The sequence below is a fragment of the Aethalodelphis obliquidens genome, unplaced genomic scaffold, assembly GCF_003676395.1.
Source record: "Aethalodelphis obliquidens isolate GAN/ISIS:26980383/991018 unplaced genomic scaffold, ASM367639v1 scaffold67, whole genome shotgun sequence".
NCBI classification, from domain to species: domain Eukaryota; kingdom Metazoa; phylum Chordata; class Mammalia; order Artiodactyla; family Delphinidae; genus Aethalodelphis; species Aethalodelphis obliquidens.
In genome coordinates this window covers 5,614,083-5,642,050 of record NW_020838011.1, presented here as the reverse complement: position 1 = coordinate 5,642,050, position 27,968 = coordinate 5,614,083, and the positions used below count along the sequence as shown (strand labels likewise).

The 27,968-nt window shown below is 34.5% G+C and overlaps 1 long non-coding RNA gene across 1 annotated transcript in view; it reads left to right on the top strand.

The window, feature by feature from the left end:
• LOC113611062 (uncharacterized) overlaps positions 1 to 27,968 on the top strand; it is a 135,872-nt gene that overhangs the window by 43,856 nt on the left and 64,048 nt on the right. The window contains exon 3 of the long non-coding RNA XR_003429345.1: positions 23,834 to 23,937. This is a non-coding gene — a long non-coding RNA (uncharacterized LOC113611062). The remainder of the gene's footprint in view (positions 1 to 23,833; positions 23,938 to 27,968) is intronic.

Here is a 27,968-nt window from a genome sequence, read left to right as displayed (position 1 = left end):
AGAGAAAGACAAATACCATATGCTAACACATATATATAGAATATAAGAAGAAAATGTCATTAAGAACCTAGGGGTGAGATAGGAATAAAGACACAGACCTACTAGAGAATGGACTTGAGGATATGGGGAGGGGGAAGGGTAAACTCTGACAAAGCGAGAGAGAGACATGGACATATATATACGCTACCAAACGTAAAATCGATAGCTAGTGGGAAGCAGCCACATAGCACAGGGAGTTCAGCTCGGTGCTTTGTGACCACCTGGCTGGGTCGGATAGGGAGGGTGGGAGGGAGGGTGGTGCAAGAGGGAGGAGATATGGGAACATATGTATATTTATAACTGATTCACTTTGTTATAAAGCAGAAACTAACACATCATTGTAAAGCAATTATACTCCAATAAAGATGTAAAAAAATAAGAGGGAAAATGATGGTCAGGCAAGTATGTCCTATAAGTATTATCATTTTAAAATAATATAAAGTAATGCTGACAAGAGTATTTGCATCATGTGAAACAACAAACCCCAAATTGTTTAATTGATATCATTGATTTTTGTAGTATAAATAAAATTAATAAGTAAAGCCTTAATGTATCCTTTTTACCTCTTATTCTTATTAAAATAAAAATATTTACCTCATTTTCTTTAAATATTTTTTAAAAAAATTTATTGAAATATAGTTGATTTACACTGCCGTGTTATTTTCAGGTGTACAGCAGTGATCAGTTTTTATATACATATATATATATATGTGTATATATATATATATATTCATTTTTTTACATTCTGTTCCATTATAGGTTATTACAAGATAATGAGTAGAGTTCCCTGTGCTATACAGCAGTTCTTTATAGGTTATCTGTTTTATATATAGTAGTGTGTGTCTGTTAATCCCAAACACATAATTTATCCCTCCCCGCCTTTCCCCTTTCGTTACCATAAGTTGGTTTTCTATTTCTCTGAGTCTGTTTCTGTTTTGTAAATAAGTTCATTTGTATCATTGTTTTTAGATTTCCCATATAAGTGATATCATATGATATTTGTCTTTCTCTGCCTAGCTTACTTCACTTAGTATGATAATCTCTAGGTCCATCCATGTTGCTGCAGATGGCATTATTTCATTCTTTTTTATGGCTGAGAAACATTCCATTATCTATATATACCGTATCTTCTTTATCCAATTCATCTGTCAGTGGACAGTGTGGTTGCTTCTGTGTCTTGGCTGTTATAGATAGTGCTGCAGTGAACATTGTGTGTACATGTCTCTCTTTGAATTATGCTTTCCTCCAGATATATGCCCAGTATTGGGATTGCAGAATCATATGGTAACTCTATTTTTAGGAACTTCCACTGTTCTCCATAGTCGCTGTACCAATTTACATTCCCACTAACACTGCGTGAGGCTTCCTTTTACACCACACCCTCTCAGCATTTATTATTTGTAGACTTTTTGATGATGGCCATTCTGACCAGAATGAGGTGATAGCTCATTGTAGTTTTGATTTGCATTTCTCTAATAATTAGCAATATTGAGCATATTTTGATGTGCCTGTTGGCCATCTGTATGTCATCTTTGGAGAAATGTCTTTTTAGATCTTCTGCCCATTTTTTCATTGGGATATTGTTGTTGTTTTTTGATATTGAGCTGTATGAGCTGTTTGTATACCTGTTAGTCACATCTTTTGCAAATTTTTCCTCCCATTCTCTAGGTTATCTTTTCTTGTAACATTAGGTTGTTTATTTAAGATTTTTCTTGGTTCCTGAGGTAAGTTTTATTGCTATAAACTTCCCTCTTAGAAGTGCTTTTCCTGCATCCCATAGGTTTTGGATCATTGTGTTATCATTGTGTTACTGTCAATTTCTCGTTTTATGTCTGTTAACATCTGCCTTATATATTGAGGTTCTTCTATGTTGGGTGCATAAATATTTACAATTGTTATATCTTCTTCTTGGGTTGATCCCTTGATCATTATGTAGTGTCCTTCTTTGTCTCTTGTAACAGTCTTTAAAGTCTAGTTTGTCTGATATAAGTATTGTTACTCCCAGTTTCTTTTGATTTTCATTTGCATGCAATAGCTTTATCCACCCCCTCACCTTCAGTCTGTATTCGTCTCTAGATCTGAAGTTTGTGCTTGTAAACACCATATATATTGATCTTGTTTTTATATCGATTCAGTCAGTCTGTATGTCTTTTGGTTGGAGCATTTAATTCATTTACATTTAAGGTAATTATTGATATGTATGTTCTTATTGCCATTTTGTTAATTATATTGGATTTGTTTTTGAAGGTCATTTTTCTTCCTTTCCTCTTTTGCTCTCTTTTCTTGTGATTTGATGAGTTTCTATAGCGTTGGGTTTGGATTCCTTTTTCTTTCTTGTGTGTATATCTGTTATAGATTTTTGGTTTATGGTTGCCATGACGTTTTGATATAGCAGTCTATTTATATCCATGATTGTTTTAAGTTGCTGGTCTGTTAATTTCAAATGCAGTTCACATATTCTGATTTGTACTCTCCTCCTCTCAAGATTACTTGTTTAGATATCATATTTGTGTGTGGATGATTTCCTACCTTTACTGTATGTTTGCCTTTACTGGTGAGCTTTCCCATTCATAATTTTCTTGTTTCTATTAATAGTTGTGGCTTTTTCTTTTCTGCCTGGAGAAATTCGTTTAGCATTTGTTGTAAAGCCAGTTTAATGGTGCTGAATTTTTTTGCTTTTGCTTGTTTGCAAAGCTTTTGATTTCTCCATCAAATCTGAATGAGAGCCTTTCTAGGTAGAGTATTCTTGGTTGTAGGTATTTCCCTTTCATAGCTTTAAATATATCATGCCACTCCCTTCTGGCCTGCAGAGTTTCTGCTGAAAAATCAGCTGATGGTCTTATGGGGATTCCCTTGTATGCTATTTCTTGCCTTTCCCTTGTTTTTTTTAAATATTTTCTCTTTATCTGTAATTTTTGTCAATTTGAATTTGATTACTGTGTGTCTTGGTGTGTTCCTCCTTGGGTTGATCCTGTATGGATCTGTGCATCCATTCTTTTTTTTTCCCATGAGGCTTCTGGGATCTTCGTTTCCTGACCAGGGATTGAACCCGGACCCTCAGCAATGAGAACGTGGAGTCCCAACCACTGGACTGCCAGGGAATTTCCTGTGCATTCATTCTTTTCCAGAGTTTTTGGATCATCTTTATGATAATTACTCTGAACTGTTTCTCGGGTGGATTGCCTATCTCCACATCACTTAGTCTTCTGGAGTTTTATCTTGTTCCTTTGTCTGGAACATATTTTTCTGCCATACCATTTTATCTAAACTCCTATTTGTATTTTTATGTATGTGGAAGGTTAATTATGTTTTTAGACTGTGGAGAATTGGTCCTCTGTAGGGCATGTCCTATGTGTCCCAGCAGTACCCTCCCCTCTTGTCACCCAAGGGCCAGGGACAAGCTGGTCCCAGGGTAGGTTCTGACCTCTGTTTGTGTACTCAGTTCCACAGGCTGTGGGATTTTAGTTTTCTTGCTTCTGGTGTCTGCCCCGATTGGTGAGGCTGCTCTAGAGGCTTGTGCAGTCTTCCTAGTGGGAAGGGCTGATGCCTGCTCACTGGTGTGTGGAGCTTGGTTTTGGCCCTGTGTTGGTGGCAGGGCCATGTCTAGGGGCATGTCTAGAGGTGGTTATGGGCTCTGGAAGTCTTTAGGCAGCTAGTATCCATGAAGCAGTAACTACCTCACTTAGAGGCTTGTAAGTAGAGTAAAATCCTAGACTATTCACAATTCTTGATATTAAGAAGGAATTTCAATATAGTGTTGTGATACTACAATATTGGGGACCAAAGCAAATAATGGTAAGTGGATGGAATTCAAACTTCTAAGGATAGATTGCCAGGAATTTACATTTGCCACTCTGACACAATGTCTGTGTCTTGTCTAATATTTGTTATTTCTAACCAGTGCTGTTTCATGTTGAGTTTACTGGTCATTCTGGACACAAGGACCTCTGAGTAAACCAGAGACTGACTAAATCTTCTTATTAATGCATGACTGTGATCCTAGTTTCTCAAGCTTATCTATTACCCCAATTCCCTTTATCTCACATAGAACTGACATTCTCAATTGAAAAAAATTTTAAAAACTTGAATTGTTGCTTTTCCATAGATTGCAGACCAGTCCCACGTTCTTGAATTAGAAAGCATAGGATTTTGGAGCCTGTTGCTATCACACTGTTTTTCATTAAGATGTTATGGGACCACTACTTAGGTTTGTCATATTTAACATTTTCTTTTTTCTCTCTAGCTGTGCTTCTTCACACCATTATTCCAACTACAGTACATAATAAATACCATTCATTATTCTTACATCATCAAGAAGCAATTCCCCAATAGTTTGTCTCCTCCCCAGCTCCTTTGAATGAAATTTATGAAATATTCCCTTAACACATGGAGCTAAATTCAGTCAGTCATTAAACAAATATTTTCTGAGCCCTTAAATCCTTTACTAGGAAATTAGAATTTAATTTTATTCCTGAGAAGCTTCTAGTCAGTCCTTTGATGAAAACCAAAATGTCTTCTGAAAAGAAGTGACAGTTAAGAAGAAAAAAGTTGACACGTAGGTTGAGGGAAGATAGTGGAAAATTCTAGGGAGAGGGAAGAGTGCATATGAACATAAAGATTGACAATAAAATATGTCATGCTCTGAGTAATACAGTTTTATAAAAATACATAGTAGCTTGCTGAGATGGAGATATATACACACACATATGTTTATTTATTTTTAGGACTACTACCCTCTCACAGACACAATTAAATAAACACCTACCCACCACATCCTATTCGTTTCTTTAAGCCACAAAGGAAGTTTAGCCACCAATAAAAATAATAGTTGACATTTATTGAGTGCTTATTTGTGATATTATGATATAATATGACATGATACAATATAATATATTCTCATAAAAGCCTAACGGTGACATTATGGATATGAAGTTGCTACTAGTATCCTCACATTGAAGCTAATGAGATGGGGTAGAAGCCAAGTCGATTTTATATACTCTATACACTCGTCCACAAACTACATGATGTGTAGTTTACAGAAGCTGTTGGATGGTAGAGTGTGATTGTCCATCTCTAAATGAAGTTCCAACATGTGTTGGAACATGTCACATGAGTTCTAGCAAGAAAATACATTAATAGGCAAACAGAGTGTTTTTTTTCATAATTTGAGACTTAACCATGGAACCAGTCAAACTTATTTGTATTCAGTTATTCCATTACTCATCAACTTATTGACTGAAAAAAATGGTGATCATCAATGCTGTACTCTGTTGGAAAAGTGAAAATATTTGATAACTTCTTATAACTGTATATATAATACACATATATAATGCACACACACATATTGAATTTAGAAAATAGTATGAACAATATTTTCTCAAGTTAGTTATGTATGTAGTGTTGTGTTTCTGAGTAGGGAGTAGTTTGTAATAATGAATAATCTCCTTTATATAGTTCCCTAAACTCATTCATTAAAATTTATCCTTGATATGCTGACATTTATTTCAGTTTAGTAATCCATACTGTTGCTTGAAAACTGATATTATGTTTGTTTCAGTCCATAAGCTAAATATTGTATAGTTGCTGTGCATCAGGAAACTAAAAAAGGAAGAAGTCAGGACTTGTTCAATTTCATTATAAGGGAAAAGTAAAGATAATATTTAGTAGATCTATGATTTGAATGTAGATTTGTCTTATAGCCCAAGGTACTTTTAATTAAATCATAAAGCAAAATATCAGGTTTAATATTTAAGTTATCTCTAAAATATATCTTGTATAATCTAAAGAACATAGTTTCAATATATGTGTCCAAATCTTGTCTAAATAGACAAAACAAATACAAGCTATTAGTAGAAACAGATACAATTTACTTATGCCAGAGTCCAAGGTGAGACAAGCTCATTCTAATAAGATAGTTCTCAGTACTACTTTCTCTGCAAATTAGTGAAGAGCAAACGAAAGTAAAGGTAATGCTTTGGGAGGTTTTGGTGCTTAGCATTATTTTTTTATTGTGATAATATACAAAATATAAAATTTATTATTTTAACCACTTTTTTCTTTTATTGTGTTAAAAACACTTAATACAGGATCTACCCTCTTAACAAATTAAGTACAAAACACTGCTTTGTTACCTCTAGGCATGCTTTTATGCAACAGATCTCTACAACATATTTATCTTGCATAACTGAAACTTTATACCCATTGAATAACAAATTCCCTTTTCCCCTAACTCCAAACAAGCTAACTTTATACCTCAAAGAACTAGAGAAAGAAGAAAAATCAAAGTACTAACTTTATACCTCAAAGAACTAGAGAAAGAAGAAAAATCAAAGCACAAAGTTAGCAGAAGGAAGAAAATAAATAACAAGCATCAGAAATAAATGAAATAGAAGAAAATAGAAACTCAAGGGAAAAAAATCAACAAAACTAAAAGTTGGGGTTTTTGTTTTTTTTGAAAGATCAACTAAACTGACAAACTCTTGGCTATACTAAGAAGAAAAAGACTCCAGTAAATAAAATCATAAGTGGAAGAGGAGACATTACAGTTGACTCCACAGAAATAAAAAGGATCATAAAAAACTACTATGAATAATTATGCACCAACAAATTGGATAACCTATAAGAAATGGATAAATTTATAGAACATACAACCTATTGAGACTGAATCATGATGAGGTAAAACATTTATATGAATAATAAGTGAGTAATTAATAATCTCCCCATGAAGCAAAGTCCAAGATGAGGTGGCTTCACTGGTGAATTCTACTAAAAATTAAAGAAAAGAAAAACGCATTTACACCAAACCCTTTTAAAGTCTTCCTGGAGAAGAAGGAACACTTCTAAACTCATTTCATGAGGCCAGCAGTACCCTGATATCAAAGCCAAACAAAGACACTATAAGAAAAGAACTATACAATACAATATCCCTGGTGAACATAGATGCAAAAGCCCTCAACAAAATGCCAGCAAACCAAATTCAACAGCACCTTAAAAGGACTATACACCATGACCAAGTGGGATTGATCTCTGGGATGCAAGAATAGTTCAACACACAAAACTCAGTTAGTATGATACAGCACATTAAAACAGAATAAAGGATAAAAATCACATCATCTCAATAGATGTAGAAAAAGCTTTGGACAAAATTCAACAATCTTTCATGATAAAAACTCTCAACAAATAAGATATAAAAGGAATGTACTCCAAGACAGTAAGGGCCATGTATGAAAGCCCACATCTAATATCAGACTCAAAGGCAAGCTGAAAGCTTTTCCTCTAAGATCAGGAACAAGACAAGGATGCCAACACTCCCCACTTTTATTTATTTAATACAGTAGTGGAATTTCTAGACAGAGAAATTAGAAAGAAAAAGAAATAAAAGGCATACAAATTGGAACAAAAGAAAACTCTCACTACGTGCAGATGAGACGATACTACATATAGAAAACCTTAAAGACTCCACCAAAAACTGATAAAATTAATAAATGAATTCAATAAAGTTGCAGGATACAAAATTCTATACATTAATAACAAACTATCAAAAAGAGAAATGAAGAAAACAATTCAATTTACAATAGCATCAAAACGAATAAAATTCTTAGGAATAAATCTAACCAAGGAGTGACACTGTACACATAGAACTACTGGACAGTGATGAAAGAAACTGAAGAAGACACAAACAAGTGGAAAGATATTCCATGCTTATGGATTAGAAGAATTAATATTGTTAAAATGATTACAATACCCAAAGCTATCTACAGTAGCTATCAAAATGCCAATGGCAATTTTCACAGAACTAGACCAAATAATTCTAAAATATGTATGGAACCACAAAAGACCCTGAATAGCCAAAACAATACTGAGAAAAAAGAACAAAGCTGGAGGTATCATACATCCTGATTTCAGACTGTACTACAAAGCTATAGTAATCAAAACAGTATGGTATCAGCATAAAAATAGACACATACATTGAGATTGCTGCAAGATGGTAGAGTAGGAAGACCTGCACTCAACTCCTGTCATGGGCACACCAAAATTACAACTATTTACAGAGCAACTATTGATGAAAAAGACTGAAATCTAATGGAAAAGCAACTAAAGATATAAAGAAGGAATCACAGCAAGACAGATAAGAGAGACTTGTGGTATGGTCAAGATCCATACCCCTGAGTGGTTAACCCACAAATGGGAGAATAATAAAAATTGCAGAGGTTCTCCCCAAGGAGAGGGGGCCTGAGCCCCACATCGGGCTTCCCAGCCCAGTGGTTCTGTGCCAGGAAGACAAGCCCCGAGAACATTTGTCTTTGAAAGCCACCAGGGTATACTTTTGGGAGAGACAGAGGGCTGTGGGAAAATAGAGACTCTGCTCTTAAAGGACACATACAAAATCTCACGAGCTCTGGGACTCAGGACAGAAGCAGTAATTTGAAAGGAGCCTGGGCCAGACCCACCTGCTGATCTTGGAGAGTCTCCTGGAGAGGCAGGAGGCAACCTAAATTCACCTTGGGACAACAGACACTAGCAGCAGCCATTTTGGGGAGCTCCTTCTACCACATGGACACTAGTGCTGGCAAGCACCAATCTGTACTCCTCCCTGTAGCTTATGACCCTTGGGACCCAGCCCTGCTTCTTCCCACAGCCTGTAGGCACTATTACTGGGACACCTCAGGCCAAGTAACTAGCAGGGTGGGGACATAGCCCCACCCACTAGCAGGCAGGCTGACTTAAGAACCTCTGAGCCCAAAGCCACCCTGTACATGGCCCTGTCCACTAGTGGGCACAGGAACCAACCCCACACAACAGGAATGAGACCTGGGACCCCCAAGGCCCAGCCAGAGACCCTAGGACCCAACTCTGCCTATTACTGGGCAGGCATGAGCTTCAGGACCCACTGTGCACCAGCGTCACCACCACCAGACAGACACTAGCCCCAGGATCACAACAGTGCTGCAGCCTGCCCTGGCAGACCCAGTCCACCTACCAGCAGGCCAACACCAGCCCTGGGTCACAAAGGGCCCCATCCCTGTGCATCAGCTGGCAAAGACAAGCTCTGAGACAACTTGGGCCCCTCAGCCCACCTCCTTGGAATCCAGCCCCACTCACCATCGGGCCAATACAAGCTTTAGGACAAGATACCCTGGAACCTGCATCCAGCTATGTCAGGAACTGGACCCACCCATCAGCAGTCCAGCAGCAGCTTTGAGGTACCTGGGCCCTGCAGGAAGAGAGCCTAGGACCCACCTCTGCCTGCTAGTGGACCAGCACTAACTCCAGGATCCAACTTAATGCTCTGTTGGGCGGGTAGCAGCCCCAGGATCTACTGGACCCCATCCTACCCACCAGCATGCAGACAGCAGCCTCAAGACAACCTCAGCCCAGCAGCCTCCTTTGTTAGGATCCAAACAGCATGTCAGCAGGCCAGCAGCAACCCTACAACCACATGGATTCCATCCCTGACAACCAGCAGGCATACTCTGGGACACCTTGTGCTCCTCAGCCAGAATCCTTGAGATCCAGCTCCACCCACCAGCAGGCTGATACCAGCTTTGGGACATACAGGGATCTACAGCCAGAGACCTGGGGACCTGGCTCTACCCATCAGTGAGCCATATTAGTCCTTGGACCCCCTAGAGTTCTACAGCCAGCTGCTGCATGACCCAGACCTGCCTACCAGCATCCAACAGCCTCCACACAAGGCAGGGACTGGCAACCAAATGGATCTGGGACCAGCCATACCTACAATACCACCTTCAGTAGTCAGCTCTCCACAACAGAAGGACCCACACAGTGCACATAGGAGACACACCTAGAGCACACAACATACAGAGGGGAGGTTGCTGCTGGGATGTATAGGACATCTCCAACAAAAGGATAATACTGCAAGGTCATGAAATGTAACCAGCCTACCAGATACACAAAAAAGGAAACAGCTGATTTGCAAAATGAGGTGACAGAGGAACATGTTCCAATAGAAGGAACAAGATAACACCCCAAAAGAACAACTAAGTGAAGTGGAGATAGGCAATCTACCCAATAAAGAATTCAAGGTAATGATTGTAAAAATGCTCAAAGAACTTGAGAGGAGAATGGATAAACAGAGTGATAGAAAAATGCAAAGAAGAACCAGAGATTAAAAATACAATAGCTAAAATGAAAAATACATTAGAAGGAATCAACGGTAGATTAAATGATAAAGAGGAACAGATCAGTGAGCTGGAAGAGAGAGCAGTGGATGTCAGTCACTGAAGCTGAACAGGAAAAAGAAGAACGAATAAAAAGAAATGAGGACAGTTTAAGAGACCTCTGAGACAGCATCAAGTCTACTAACATTCACATTATAGGGGTCCCAGAAGAAGAGACAGCAAGCAAGGGGCAGAGACTATATATGAAGACAAATAGCTGAAAACTTCCCTAACCTGGGAAAGGAAACAGACATCCAGGTCCAGGAAGCAAAGACAGTCCCAAACAAGATCAACCCAAAGAGGACCACACCAAGACATATTGTAATTAAAATGGCAAAAATTAAAGACAGACAATAATAAAAGCAACAAGGGGAAACAATGTTACATACAAGGGAACTCCCATAATGCTACCAGCTGGCTTTTCAGCAGAAACTTTGCAGGTGGGAAGGAAGTAGCACAATATATTTAAAGTGATGAAAGGGGAAAGCCTACAATCAGGAATATACTACCTGGCAAGACTCTCATTCAGATTTGATGGAGAGATCAAAAGTTTTACAGATAAGCAAAAGCTAAAAGAGTTTAGCACTACGAAATGAGCTTTACAAGAAACGTTAAAGGGACCTCTCTAAGCAAAAAAGAAAAGGCTACAAATAGGAAGATGAAAATTACAAAAAGAAAAAGCTCATTGGAAAAGACAAACATAAAGTTAGTAAATCAGCCCCATATGAAGCTAGTAGGAAAATTAAGACAAAAGTAGTAAAATCATCTGTATATACAATAAGTAGTTAAGGGATACCAAAAATGAAAACATGTAAAATATGATGTGAAAAACAATAATTGTGGGGGGATTGGAGTAAAAAATACAGAATAGTTAAAATGCATTTGAAACTAAGAGATAAGCAACTTAAAATCATCATGCATAGATAGATAGATAGATTGCTATATTTAAACCTCATAGTAACTACAAACCAAGAAATCTATAAGAGATAGATAGATACACAAAAAAGAAAAATCCAAAGATAACAATAAAGATAGTCATCAAATAACAAGGTGAGAGAACAAAGGTAGAAGAAAGGAATAAAAAAGAACTACAAAAACAACCCCCAAACAATTAACAAAATGGCAGTAAATGCAAACCTATCAGTAATTAATTTAATGTATTGGGTTGCCCAAAAGGTTCATTCGTTTTTTTCCGTAAGATGGCTGTAGTAGCACTTAGTTGTCTTTAACTTCATTCAAAGCAATTTTGTTAGATTGTATGTGACAGCTGTGATATCAGTGTGCACTAAAAAAAGACTTATGAAAATTGGTGAATTTTTGTGTAGCCATTTTAATATTGAAGGTGGTAGAGAAAAAGCAACATTTTTTGGCATTTTATGCTTTATTATTTCAAGAAAGGTAAAAACGCAACTGAAATGCAAAAAAAAATTTTGTGCAGTATATGGAGAAGGTGCAATGACTGATCGAACATGTCAAAAGTGGTTTGCGAAGTTTTGTGCTGGAGATTTCTCGCTGGATGATGCCCCACGGTCGGGTAGACCAGTGGAAGTTGATAGCAATCACATCGAGACATTCATTGAGAACAATCGTTTACCATGCAGGAGATAGCCAACATACTCAAAATATCCAAATCAAGCGTTGAAAATCATTTGCACCAGCTTGGTTATGTTAATCACTCTGATGTCTGGGTTCCACATAAATGAAGAAAACCTTCTTGACCATATTTCTGCATATGATTCTCTACTGAAATGTAATGAAACATTCCATTTTTAAAACAAATTGTGGTGGACGATGAAAAGTGGATACTATACAATAATGTGGAATGCAAGAGATCATGGGGCAAGCAAAATGAAATACCACCAACCACACCAAAGGCTGGTGTTCATCCAAAGAAGGTGATGTAGTGGTGGGATTGGAAGGGAACCCTCTTTTAGGAGCTCCTTCCAGAAAACCAAACGATTAATTCCAACAAGCACTGCTCCCAATTAGACCAACTAAATGGATACACAAACAAACTCCATACATATGCTGCCTATAAGAAACTCACTTCAGATCTAAAGACACACAGATTGAAAGTGAGGGGTTGGAAATTGTTATTTCATGAAAATGAAAATCAAAAAGAAAGCTGGGTTAGCAATACTCTTATCAGGTAAAATAGACTTTAGAACAAAGACTGTAACTAGAGACAAAGAAGGACATTATATAATGACCATGGGATCCATCCAAGAAGAAATTTGTAACATTTGTAAATATATATGTACCCAACAAAGGAGCACCTAAATAAATAAAGCAAACATTAACAGACATAAAGGGAGAAACTGACAGTAATGCAATAATAGTGGGAGACATTAAATCCCCACTTACTTCAATGGACAGATCATCCAGAGAGAAAATCAATAACCTTCATTGACACATTATATCAGATGGACTTCATTGATATATAGAACATTCCATCCAAAAAGAGCAGAATACACATTTTTCAAATGCACATGGAACATTCTCAAGGGTAGATCACAAGTTAGGTCACAAAGCAAGTCTCAGTAAATTTGAGAAAATTCATATCAAGCAATTTTTCCAACCACAATGCTATGAGAGTAGAAATCAACTACAAGGAAAAAAACTGCAAAAATTACTAACATGTGGAGGCTAAACAATATGCTCCTAAACAACCATGGATCATTGCAGAAGTCAAAGAGGAAATTTTTTAAAATACCTGGATGTGAATGAAAGTGAAAACAAAACCTTCCACAATATATGGAACACAGCAAAATCAGTTCTAAGAGGGGAAGTTTATAGTGATACAAGCCTGCCTCAGGAAGTAAGAAAAATCTCCAAGAAACAAACTAACCTTACACCTAACAGAACAAGAAAAGGAAGAACAAACATAATCAAAAATTAGTAGAAGTAAAGAAATCATAATAGAAAAGGCCAATGAAAATAAAAGCTGGTTCTTTGAAAAGATAAACAAAATTGATAAATCTTTAGCCAGAGTCATCAGGAAAAAGAGAAGGCCCAAATCAATAAAATCAGAAATTAAAAAGAAGTTGCATCTGAATCCACAGAAATACAAAGGTTCACAAGAGGTAACTATGAACAACTATATTCCAATAAATTGGACAACTTAGAAGAAATGGAAAATCTCCTGACTGAACCAGGAAGAAATAGAAAATGTGAACAGACCAATTACCAGCAATGAAATTGAATCAGTAATAAAAATCTCCCCAACAAACAGAAGTCTAGGACCAGATAGCTTCACAGGTGAATTCTATCAAATATTTAGAGAAGAATTAACACCTATCCTTCTCAAACTATTCCAAAAATTTGAAAAGGAAGGAATGCTTCTGAAACCATTCCACAAGCCAGCATCACCCTAATACCAAAACCAGGTAATGATATCACACAAAAAAAGAAAATTATAGGCCAATATCACTGATGAACATAGGTGCAAAAAATCCTCAACAAAATATTATCAAACCAAATCCAATAATACATTAAGGGTCATACATTTTGATCAAGTGTAATTTAACCCAGGGTGCAAACATGGTTCAATATCTGCAAATCAGTCAGTGTGATTCAGCACATTAACAAATTGAAGATTAAAAATAATGTCATCTCAATGAATGCAGAAAAAGCTTTTGACAAAATTCAACATCCATTTATGATAAAACGTCTTTATAAAGTGGGTATAGAGGGAACATATCCCAACATAATAAAGGACATATATGATAAGCCCACAGCTAACATCATACTCAACAGTGAAAATCTGAAAGAATTTTCTCTAAGATTAAGAACAAGACAAGGATGCTCACTCTCACTACCTTTATTCAACACAGTATTGGAAGTCCTAGCCACAGCAATCAGAGAAGAAATAAAAGAAATCCAAAGCGGAAAGGAAGAAATAAAACTATCACTGTTAGCAGATGACATGATACTATACACAGAAAATCCTAAAGATGCTACCAGAAAACTACTAGAGCTCATCAATGAATTCAGAAAAGTTGCAGGATACAAAATTAATACATAGAAATATGTTGCATTTCTATACACTAACAGTGAAAGGTCAGAAAGAGAAGTTATGGAAACAAAATCCTATTTACCATTGCATCAAAAAGAATAAAATACCCGGGAATAAACTTACCTCAGGAGGCAAAAGGCCTGTATGCCGAAAACTGTAAGATGCTGATGAAAGAAATTGAAGATGGAAAGATATACCACGTTCTTGGATTGGAAAAATCAATATTGTCAAAATGACTTTACTCTCCTAGGCAATCTGTAGGTTCGATGCAATCCTTATGAAAATACCCATGACATTTTTCACAGAACTAGAACAACTAACTTAAAAATTTGTATTAAAATATAAAAGACCCTAAATAACCAAAATAATCTTGAGAAAGAACAGAGCTGGAAATATCATGCTCCCTGACTTCAGATGGTACTACAAAGCTACAGTCATCAAAACAGTATGGTGCTGGCACAAAACACACAGATCAATGTAACAGAACAGAAAGCCCAGAAATACACCCACACGCTTATGGTCAATTAATCTATGACAACTGAAGGAAGTATATACAACGGGGAAAAATACAGTCTCTTCAATAATTGGTGCTGGGGAAAATAGCTACATGCAAAAGAATGAAATTATAACATTTTCTTACAATGTATACAAAAATAAATTCAAAATATATTAAAGACCTAAATATAAGACTGGAAACAAAATTCCTAGAAGAAAACATAGGTAGAACACACTTTGACATAGATTGTAGTAGTATTTTTTTGTATCTGTCTCCTAAGGTACAAAAGCACAGTAAAGGAAACCACTGACAAAATTTAAAAACAACCTACTGAATGGGAGAAAATATTGGCAAATGTATAATTGATAATGGGTTAATTTCCAAAGTATATAACCAGATCATACAACTCAATATCAAAAACATAAACAACTTGAATGGGCAGAATACTTGAATTAAGATTTTTCCAAAGAAGACATGCAGGTGGCCAACAGGCACATGAAAAGATGCTCAACATCATTAATCATCATGCAAATCAGAACCACCTTGAGCTATCACTTCACATCTGTCAGAACGGCTATCATCAAAAAGACCACAAATAACCAATGTTGTCAAGGATATGGAGAAAAGGGAATCCTTTGTACACTGTTGGTGGGGATGTAAACTGGTACAGCCACTGTGGAAAACACTATGGAGGTTCCTCAAAAAAATTAAAGGACTACCAAATGATCTAGCAATTCCACTCCTGGTTATGTATCCAAAGAAAATGAAAACACTAATTCAAAAAAATTTATGTACCTTGATGTTCACAGCAGTATTTTTCACAATAGCCAAGATATGGAAGCAAAGTGTCCATTAATAGATAAATGGATAAAGAAGATGTAGTATATGTATACAATGGAATAGTACTCAGACATAATAAAGAAACAAATTTTGCAATTTGCAACATCATGGATAGACCTGAAGGAGGGTATGATGCTTAGTTAAATAAGAGAAAGATAAATACTATATACTATCACTTTTATGTGGAATCTAAAAAATAAAACAAATGTATATAGCAAAACAGAAACAGACTCACAGATATAAAGAACAAACTAGTGGTTACCAATGGGCAGAGTGAAGTTAGGAGGGGCAAGAGAGGGTTAGGGGACTAAGAGGTACAAACTCCTATGTACAATATAAATAAGCTACAAGGAAATATTGTACAGCAGAGAGAATATAGCCACTGTTGTATAATAACTATAAATGGAGTATAATCTATAAAAATTTTGAATCACTATGTTGTATATCTGAAATTAATATATTTTAAATCAACTATACCTCAATGAATAAATAAATTTAAAAATGTTTTTAAAGAATACTTATGATTCTATTTCTGTAAAATTTTATAGTGACAGAAGGCAAATGATTGGTTGTCTGTGGGTGGAATTGTGTTGGTATGGGAAGGAGGGAGAAATTACGATGTGGCTGAAGAACTTCTGGGGTGATGGATATTCTAATTATCTTAATTATGGTGATGGTTTCACAGGTATACACATATGTCAAAACTTATCCAACTATGTATCTTTAAAATTTACAGTTTGTTATTTGTCATTTACACCTCAGTAAATCTGGGGATAAAAAGATCAGAGGAACAGAACAGAGAGCCCAGAAATAAACCCACCCATCTATTGTCAATATATGACAAAGACAGCAAGAACATATAGTAGGGAAAGGACATTCTCTTCACAATAAGTGCTATTTGGACAACTAGATATCTACATGCAAAACAATAAAACTGAATTACTGTTTTAAACCATACATCAAAATTAATTCAAAATGGATTAAAGATTGGAACGTGTAAGACCTGAAATCATAAAACTCCTAAAAGAATACCTAGGTGGTAAGCTCCTTAACATCAGTCTTAATATTTTTTCTTTTTGGATCTAACTCCAAAGACAAGGGAACAAAAGAATTTTTTTTTTTAAAATGGGACCACATCGAAATAAAAAGCTTCTACTCTGCAAAGGAAACCACCAACAAAATGGGTTTTCCTTGAATAGTGTTTCTTAGATTTGCAAAATCTCTAAATTATTTAATGTGTATTCAGGGCATGAAATACAGGTCATTTTCTCCCAAATTTTGTGTTATAATTTTTGTATTAAAATATGTTCTATTTATTAACAGTAATAAATATTATTTTATATCACTTAAAGGAATACAGTTGTTGTAATGATAGATATTTTCACCCATGTGTCAAATACTTCATCTATGTCTAGTAGTCTGGTTTGGATTATTCTTTCTCTTTTATTTATTCATGTCTACTGATATCTTAATCAATTTGGGCTGCTGTAAAAAATAACAAACTTGATTGCTTATCAGCAATAGAAATTTTTTCACTCACTGTTCTGAAGGCTAAAAGTCCAAAATCATGATGCCAGCATAGTCGAATTCTGGTGAAAGCCCTCTTCCAGGTTGCAGACTGCTGACTTCTCCTTGTGTCCTAACATGTGGGAAAAAGGGAGAGAGAACTCTCTAGGGTCCCTTTTTACAAGAGCATTAGTCCCATTTATGAGGGCTTCACCCTCATGACCTTAAAACCTCCCAACTACCCCACTTGCTAATACTATCACATTCATCATATGAATTTTGAGGAGACACATGTAGTCTACAGCAACTGACATTTTTGATAGTCGATCTCAAGTTTTAAATACTATATGTAGACAACTCTCAACTTTACATTGTACATCTCTTCTCTGAACTAGAAGCACATAGATTCAAATGCTTCTTTGACATCTATATTTTGATATTGGATACGCTTCTCAAAATTATTATGTTTATAAAGAAATACCTAATCTTTGCAACACTACCTTCAGTTCAGGTTCTACTACTGTTTTGCCCATGTTAGCAAAAAACCCATTTTTCCAAATTTTCAGGACCAAATTTGCAAGCCATTCTTCAGGCCTTTTATTATTTCTCCCTTAATTCCAATCAGCCAAGGAAATGTGTTGGCACTTCTTTCACAGTATCAGAGAATTTGACTGCTTTTCACCACCTTCACCACTAGCATCTTGATTCAAATTCCTATCATCTCTCACAATTATTATTATAATCCCTAGTTATCTCGCAATTCCACCCTTTAGTTTCCACGATTTATTCTTACTAAGGGCTGGTAATAAATAATAATAGATTTATATAGGAGTGATATAACGGAGGCCATCCTAAGTCAGATTAGGGTTTTAAATATTATTTGGTCAATGAGAAGTTTTATGAGACTTATGATCTATAAAGTTTTAAAGAGACCATTCTGATTATCATGGAGGGAATGAATTTTGGATAAGCAAATGTGAAAAGGAATCCATGGCTATTGTCATTATTAGGTGAATCATGATTGCGTCTTGAACTGTATTGGTAAAAAAATCAATAGAATTGAATGGATTATAATTTGAAAAGAAGACAAGATTTATGGATGCCTTATTCATGTGGCATAAGGAAATGGGTATAATCAAGGGTTGATCAAATGGTGAGTGAACGATGATAATTTTAAAGTTTGAAGACTAGGAGAAAAATAGGTATAGCAACAGTGAATAAAGAATTCAGATTTGGAAATATTAATTTTAGAATCCTATAAATAAAACAAGGAGGTATGTCAATCAGGCTGTTTGTATCTCATGAGAGTGGTCAATTCTGATGTTGTAAATTTACTTCAATAAAGTTACAACTAGATCTTAGAGTTTAGATGGCACCCAACAATTATTACCCATTTTTCCTTCCAGAGCACTAAATAAATTTAGAAATAATACTGAAAAGTTTCCCTTCAATATTGTCATTAATATTCTAAATTTCTTTTGCATAAATTGTGATGGCCATATTAAAATAACATTTAAGATGTTAAGAGAAATGTCATAAAACTTTTTTCACCAGTTTTACTTCTTATTCTAGGTACTAAATAACTAAGTCTTTCTTTTTTGCTCTTGTCTTTGATAAAAGTTAAAAGCCAAAATTTTTATTTAAAAACAAAAGTTATTTGAAAATCAAAAAAAATATGATTAAAATCAGATAAATATTTTTAAATGTCCAGTTCGAATTGGTAGTCTCACTGAATTCACACTGAAAAAGCTTTTAGCAGTTAACTCATTTTTAAAAAGTCACAATTTGTGTTCATTTAATTTGGATTTGGATACATTTAGTGTAATAAAGATTTTTGAAAGCTTGGTGGAAGGTTATTGAAATACTTAGCTTGTTAAATAATGAAGACATTTAATCATCTTGACATAGGAACATCTGAGAGTTAAAAAATATTTCAACATTTTAAAATACTTGGGGATACATGGCGAAACAGTAATTTAAAAATTTAAATCCTTCAAACCATAAACAAATAGTAGTATCTCAATTTGCATGTAATAAAATACATGCTTGTAATCAGGCCTGTCAAAACCTGGTTATACTGATAAGGACAAATAAACATTTGAAAATATTGAGAAATTATGTCAGTATATACAAACACATTTTAAAATTTTCTATGTTATTTCCGTATAATTTTTTAATAAAAAGTAAATCTGAATAACTAATTTCAAATTCAGTATTGCTTTGTGATATGAATTTCTGTAATGTTTTATGAGCAATGTAGATTTTGAAAAATGTGCTTCTAGTTGAGTAAAAGGTTTTTATAATGCCAGTGATTTCCTCAGTGAGAGTGACTATTTCATGCCTTAGAGATTATTATAAAGCTTGAGAGCAAAGCATTTCAAAATGCACAGGTGTTGTGCTAATGCATTTCTTGGAATTACATCCAAACACCAGATAAATTTTAGCATTCTTGGGATCAATAATTGGAAATTGAGTTTCTGTTCTTTATCACACTTTGCTGAGGAAATCTAGAAACATAACAAATGTATTTATATTGTCAATACGATATATGACATTTTGATATAAATGAAAAAATTCATTGTGATAGTAGATTAAATAATAGCATTTTACTACCTAAATAACAATGATGAAATTTCACATTAAAGCATTATATTTAAATCGAAGGTGAGTTAACAATACTATAGTTACTTGCACTGTCATGAGTTCCTGACATTTACATTGATACTAAATTTTTATTCTTACAGTGTTGAAGTCAAAAACATCAAAAACTCAATAGCTGTGAAAAAAATTAAAAACTTGGATTAAAAAAAATCTACTCTACCATTTACTTGTTAAAAAATATTAAATGTGCCTTTTTTGTCCTACTCACAAGCTAGGAAACAAAATGCCATATCAAGTCTAACACTGTTTTATAATCACACCGTATTCTGTTAAGCTTCTCACTGCCATCACAATTTGGCACTATTAGCTGTCCATATGTTACAGACTATTATTAACTATATTTGATGTAGGAAAAAAACATAATAGAATGCCGGCTTAAAAGAGAACAAGAGCCATGACCTAAATAGAAAGTTTCAACAATTATCACGCTTACTGTCGTTTAAGTAATGCATTTTAAATTTAGGTTTAAGGCAAGTTTCATTCAGTCTGCTTTCCTTCTCCCTTTGTCACATATTAAATGGAAAATTGTTCCCCAATTGTCTAGAGTCTCAGGACTTCTTCAGTGCATCTTCAATCAGCTGCAATTTATTATTGTATTTGTTCTCTAAGAATGTCTATTTATTGATTGAAAAGTTAAAGAAGAACAGACAATGCTTATACTATATGTATGCCCTCCTTGGATATCTCCTTGGTAACAGGTAATTTATCTTCTTCCTCTTCATGCACTCTGTACCATCTAGTACAATGCCTTGGACATAATATTATTTAACATATATATATATAAATTTTGAATAGTCTCAAATAATTTCTGGGTGCCTACTGTGGCCATATATTGTACCAGGGCTTAATGTAATTCAGATATTGTGTTAGTTGCAGTGGCTCACTTTCCCTTACATTATTTAGTAAAATGAGAAATTCAAACTTACCCTGTCTGTTGAGGCAGATTTATAGTTGTTTTGAGCTTTAGTAGTTAGATTCTTAACACCATGGGCAAAAATATTAAGTATTGTTTAATAAATTGCCAATTCATTATGATGTTCTTTTTATAGTTAAGAGAGGCAAATTTTTAATTTCCTATTTTAAACAGTAATGCAATAAAATGATAAGCTTTATTTTTTAACAATGGTGTATCACCTTTTGTAACACCGGATGTATTTCATTTCATGTCTGACACTTTTGCATGATATACATGTACAGATAAATAGATTGAGTAATGCCTTTTTTGTTCTTAATAATTTGAAAATATTAATGTCATAATTTTATAAAGTTAAATATCTTTTAAATTAAATTGATGTGTTTTAACTTGTTAAACTATATGTTTGATAGACTTTATACTTCTTTCTCTGGTGAGGTTAAATTAAAGACTTCAAGGTAATAGAAAGTTCTCTTAATACTCTCCAGTTTCTAGCTCAAAACTAATAAAACCACCGTGTCAGTAGAATATCTGCCCAAGATAGGATGTGGGGAACAGCAGTGCTTTCTCTCGCTACATGCTGTGGTAGTTCTGTTTAGGGAGTTCTGCCTAAGCAAAGCGTTAAGTCTAAGCATTGTTGAAAATTTATCACATTTAATTCTTTCAATAACTATGTTTAACTATTACTGGTTTTAGAGCGGAGGAAAAGAAATTCCCTAAATTGCCCAGACATGTGGCTAGCTTTTGCTAGAGCTAGATTTGAAATTCAGTCAGTCATATTTCCCAAGAGAAGTGTCTTCAAGAAAATAGTTTTATTCAATCCCTTCCTTAGGCCATACTCTAAGTTGAATTGGAAAATCCTGCAGGTAAGCACAGTGTTTAATCTTTTAGTTTGTTTTATTGTTTAGCTTAGGTGGCTGGTTGTTCTAATAAAGAGCTAGGCAAGAGCACATGGAGAATTTTCCACACAGAAATACACCACCTCCACTTGCCTTGTGCTGTACTTAAAATTGCCACATTTATTGTTGTTCTAGTTATGTTTTCTTAGATTCTGTGTATCTATTAATCACCAGGCCAAACTATCAGCCAAAGTATTTACCTCTCTCCTGTAAGTCACCTTGCCTGGAACTGGCCTTTCCTGTGAGGATCGAAGGCTATGCCCCCACCCACCTTCTTATCTCATTCTCACACACCAAGTCAATGTTTCCCCTGTCCTAAATCATTCCAGGGTCAGGTACCAGGTGCTAGAGACCACCCCTGTAGCCCAGAAATGGCTAGAATTACTCAAACTAGCCAGTCTTACACTGTATACCCTGCCCTGACTTGCCTTCCTACAGAAACCCCAATTAAGGCCTTGGCTCAGGCTTTCCCCTCACTCAAGTCTTCTACCTCCTGACTCCTGGTGTTTCCCATGTGAGCCTGTGTGCCCCTTCTATAGGAAAATGTAAATAATATATTCTTTCAATGACATTGGCCTCTCTATCAGCACTCAGTGATAGCTTTATAAATTAAGAATAAATGTCACATGAGTTCATAACATCTGTGGCACAGAATAAACGTCCCATTAGTTCATAACATCTATGGCACTACTAGTCCTTTACATCATTTGCACATGTCTTTATTAGAATAAGGAACAGAGCATGGATCTTACTTATAAAAGTATCTATAACTTCCACCCTTCACCCCAGATAAGGTAGACTACTGAAGGATATTAAGAATGTGGACACCTGGATTGGTAGACATTTATTAACTTACTATTGTTTAACATCATTTATGAGAGTAGTAAATGTCTCTCCACTTCTAACAATACATTCTGATTGGGACAAATTATATTTATCTCAGTTGGAAGAAAAAGGATTCTACCTGAAATCAGTCCCTGGAAGTATTTTTTAAATTTATAAATGGGAAATAGTATATTTTAATTTTTTTAAATGTAATAATATTTATCTGTGATAAAGTTAAAAAAGCAAGCTTTTTTTCCCACTAATAATCATTGAGCATGGATTGGGTTACAGCATGAATGAATAAGCAATAGTCATAATATGCTCATGTAGTTGAATAATTTTCTACCTAATTGCACATTAGATACACTAAGATCAATGGGGCTACTCTAAAAAATAATTCTGTACTTTTGATAAGTGAAAACAAACATGCTTAGAGATAAATAATGATTCCTAAGCTTATGCTTTTGTTAATTCCCCTGTAAATATAGTTAAAACAAGCAACAATATCAAAAACAAGCTACAAAATCTATTGCAATTAGTGCTTTTTAAATTTGTCATTTTTAGTTTGATTACCCTCATGGGATCAAGAGATGAATCAAAATCTCCTTGGAACAGTTGGATATGTGAATATTATGTTTATATTCAGCATATTTTGAGAGATATTTTAAGATAAGAATATTACTACACTAAATTACTTAAATGCAGCTTAATGTGAACTAATTTTCTAGAAGTTGTGCTAAGGTGAATCTATGCCAAGCTACTTTTATATTTAGTAGCTTTTGGGACACTGGGATCTAACTTCCCAGTAGACCGTCTTCTGGACTGAAAATGTTGCAGTAATTTTTCTTTTCCTAGTACAAAACAGAATTACTGAACAGTGGTTTCCGAACAGCAGGAAGGTTTAATTAAATTAAAGCACTGAGTCAAGAAAACAAGCATCATGCTATTAGCATCAAGAGAACAGGGTTTCTGAATGTTGGTTTAAAAATGTAATCTTGCCCCCAGATTCTGGGAATGGAAGTCAGAATATCTTAATAAATTCATATAAAATTATTCAAGGCAAAATATAATAAGGCAGTGATAAACTTTACAGCAATTATAATTTTATTCAAATGGTGGCTGATGTACAAAATAGAGCAAAATCATTTTTTTCTATTACTACTCTTTTTAACTTGATCTCATGTTTTTATATTGGTAGGAATAAAAATTTTTCTACATTTTTCATATATGATCAAAGTGAACAAATAAGAGCTAAAAATACTTTTCTCTAGCTTAATATGCTATGTCATCTCTGATATCTCTCATTCTTAATGAAGAATTTTTGAAATGTGAATTTTTAATAATACATTTATATGAATTTTGTGTAATACAACTATATTTTACCATCTCCTTCAAAATTAAATTCCGCAAATTAAAATACATAGTTAACCTAAAATGTACTTTATTCTTAAATTGTAGGTGTCATTTTAATCACTGTTTTAATGAGAAGATTGAGAACTGACCTAACCTTGGTTTTCTGAATGATGATCCTGATCTCTATCAGTTTTGTTCCTCATGACAAGGTAAATTCACAGCATAAACAAACAGCAGCTACACATGTAGTACATAAAGAAATATTGACTACCGTAACTTTTTTTCATTGTTGTCAATGACTAAGTTAAGACGAGGGATACACAATGTTAAAATCGATTTTATTCAGGCCATTGTACATTCAGCTCAGCATGGTTTTTCAATTTTATAAACAGTAGGATAATGAGGTAAAACAGGACCATGAAATTTCTAGCAGTTTTTGTTTTTTTCTTTCCCTTTGGCCATTCAGGTTCAAATTTTAATGCTCTTAAAAGTCAAAGCTAGATGGAAATTCTGGAATTCCCAAGTAACCATGATTCATGTATGTGTCCTACATATACAGTGAATGCCCAAGCGTTTATACTTTTAAGAAACATAATAACATTGAGAAATAACAAAAAAAAATTATAAAGGAGAAATGGACTGTGTACTTTTTCCAAATGTTTAAACAAGCTGGACTTATACACTAGAGTAAATTTTAAAATGTAATTCTGAGTCATAGATATTTACTTTAAGAATATTTTTCAGATCTCTATGAAGATAGTAATCTAGGACTATCAAGCCTCTTTGAGCATGGTATCTAAAAAGTTGAGCATTCCCTAGATATAGATGCAGTATTTCACTTACCCAGTTAACATGCTTCTAACCTCCTGCTCTTATTCATATCATTTTGTATATAAGTCTTTTAGAATATCAGCCATAATGAGTGCATAAATTTTTCCCTAGCTTTTAACCATAAACTCCTATCTGGTCTTCAAATTTCAACACCAATTGAATTTTCACTGTGAAATATATATAATATATGATTCTCACATTATGATATTATTTTTGTTAGGTATATAACTATTACACACTGGTCTACATATTCTTTGAAAGTGAACATGTCTTTCAACTCTATTATAGAATAGTGTTGGCAAAGAAATAAAACATGAATCACAAATGTGATCCAAATATATAATTTTACATTTTAAAGAAATAACATTAAATAAGGTCCAAAAAAAGTTAATTTTAATGATACATTTTGCTTAACTCAATGTTATAATTTCAATGTGTAATCAGTATAAAATATTAGCAAAATATTTTACATTTTTTCCTAACTGTAATCTATTGAAAAGTATTGAAAATCTGGTGTTTATTTTACTCATACAGAATGTGTCAATTCCACTGGCCCCATTCAAAGCTCTTTGATTGCCTCATATGCCTAGTAAACACGCTATTGTGCAATGTAGATCAGAATGATATTTGAACATGACAGATACTTGTTAAATTGATGGATGTGTGTGTACACATATATATTAAAATAAGACGTTAGAAAACATGACAGTGATATAGTAAACAGTCAAATTAATAGTTGTTAAAGGGAAATATATTAGGAAAAGAAATAACATATCTATTCTGTATATCTAGCTATAGAATCATAAGTAAAAAGACATGAAAGGAAATGAACCAAATTTTAAGAAGGGAGAACAAAATGATTCAATTATAAAGTATTTCACTTTTATAGCACAATGTTTAATATGCAATTCACTTAAAGATGACTTTCATCTTTATATAAAAACGTATGTAAAAGTTTTGGTGGTGGACATGTATTATTTATATTCATAGCAGAAAAATGAAACAATATATGTTACAAAGCAAAGATGGCCAAAGTTTGCATTTTATCCAGTTAATTATTTTAGCCCTCTAAATTTTTTAAGGAAAAATTAATGTCAGTGATTAGAAAGTCATTCAAGCTATCCTGAGTTTATTACAAGAAGATGTACTTCACAGGTCCAAGGAAACACTGAACCAGTGAGCAATTGTAGAAACAAAGACACTTCCAGAGTTCCCATCCAGGGAATCTTAACAGCCTCGACCACCACTCATAGGGCAGTTTGTTTTCTGTTTGTCAATAAATTGGCTCAGTCTGCCAGTGTTCCAGTTTAAAATACTTAGAAGATACAATCTGATTGAAGACTGAATCTGCTCATTCAATCATTATGACTAGGAGAGTAAGGTTAGTCACATCATACGTAAAACTAGCCCTTTCAGTTGGTCACATGATTGTCGTGTAAATACTCTCAGGAGAAATAAAGCAATAGAATGGTATCTGTTGTAAACCTATCATATATTACAATATTATCTTCATTATATAACTGCCATCATGTAATTTGTTATATTTCTTCCCTTTCTTTCTCACTGACATACATTTGAAAAGAAACATGCCTTATTTTAATAAATAATTTAAGTTTCTCTTTAAATTTACAATACAATAAAATCTTACTCAGGAAACAAAAAAAAAATCACAAATAAAAACCTAACCTTACACCTAAAGCAACTAGAGAAAGAAGAACAAATAAAACCCAAAGTTAGTAGAAGGAAAGAAATTATAAAGATCAGAGCAGAAATAAATGAAATAGAAATGCAGAAAACAAGAGAAAAGATCAATGAAACTAAAAGCTGCTTCTTTGAAAAGGTAAACAAAATTAATGAAGCTTTAGCCAGACTAATCAAGAAAAGAAGGGAGACAGCTCAAATCAATAAAACTAGAAAGGAAAAAGGAGAAGTTTTACAACTGACACCACAGAAATACAAGCAACAATATGCCAATAAAATGGACAACTTACAAGAAATAGACAAATTCTTAGAAGGGTACAATCTCCCAAGACTGAACCAGGAAGAAATAGAAAATATGAACAGACCAGTCACAAGCACTGAAATTGAAACTGATTAAAAAACTCCCAACAAACAGAAGTCCAGGATCTGATGGCTTCGCAGGCAAATTCTATCAAACATTTAGAGAATAGCTAACACCTATCTTTCTGAAACTGTTCCAAAAAACTGCAGAGGAAGGAACACTCCCAAACTTATTCTGTGAGGCCACCATCACTCGCACACCAAAACCAAACATACCACATACACACACACACACACTACAGGCCAATATCACTGAGGAACATAGAGGCAAAAATCCTCAAAAAAATACTAGCAATCCAAATCTAACAATACATTAAAAGGATCATACACCAAGATCGAGTCATAATTATCTCAGGGATGCAAGGATTTTTCAATATTCACAAATCAAACAGTATGATACATCACATCAACAAATTGAATAGTAAAAACCATATGATCATCTCAATAGATGCAGAAAAAGCTTTTGACAAAATTCAACACCAATTTATGAAAAAAAAACAACTCTCCAGAAAGTGGACATACATGGAACATACCTGAAAATAATAAAGGCCATATATGGCAGATCTACAGCTAACATCATACTCACTGGTGAAAAGCTGAAAGAATTTTCTCTAAGATCAGGAACAAGACAAGGATATCCACTCTTGCCACTTTGATTCAACATAGTTTTGGAAGTCCTAGCCTTGGAAGTCAGAGAAGAAAAAGAAATAAAAGGAATCCAAATTGGAAAAGAAGAAGTAAAACTGTCACTGTTTGCAGATGACATACTATACATAGAAAATCCTAAAGATGCTACCAGAAAACAACTAGAGCTCATCAATGAATTTGGTAAAGTTGCAGGATGCAAAATTAATACACAGAAATCTCTTGCATTTCTATACACTAACAAAAGATCAGAAAGAGAAATTATGGAAACAATCCCATTCACCATCGCATCAAAAAGAATAAAATAGAAATAAACCTATAAATAAACCTACCTAAGGAGACAAAAGACCTGTACTCTGACAACTATAAGGTGCTGATGAAAGAAATCGAAGACGACACAAACAGATGGAGAGATATACCATGTTCTTGGATTGGAAGAATCAACATTGTGAAAATGACTCTACTACCCAAAGCAATCTACAGATTCAGTGCAATCCCTATCAAATTACCAATGGCATTTTTCACAGAACTAGAACAAAAAATCTTAAAATTTGGGGCTTCCCTGGTGGCGCAGTGGTTGAGAGTCCGCCTGCCGATGCAGGGGACACAGGTTCGTGCCCCGGTCTGGGAAGATCCCACATGCCGCAGAGCGGCTGGGCCCGTGGGCCATGGCCGCTGAGCCTGCGCGTCCGGAGCCTGTGCT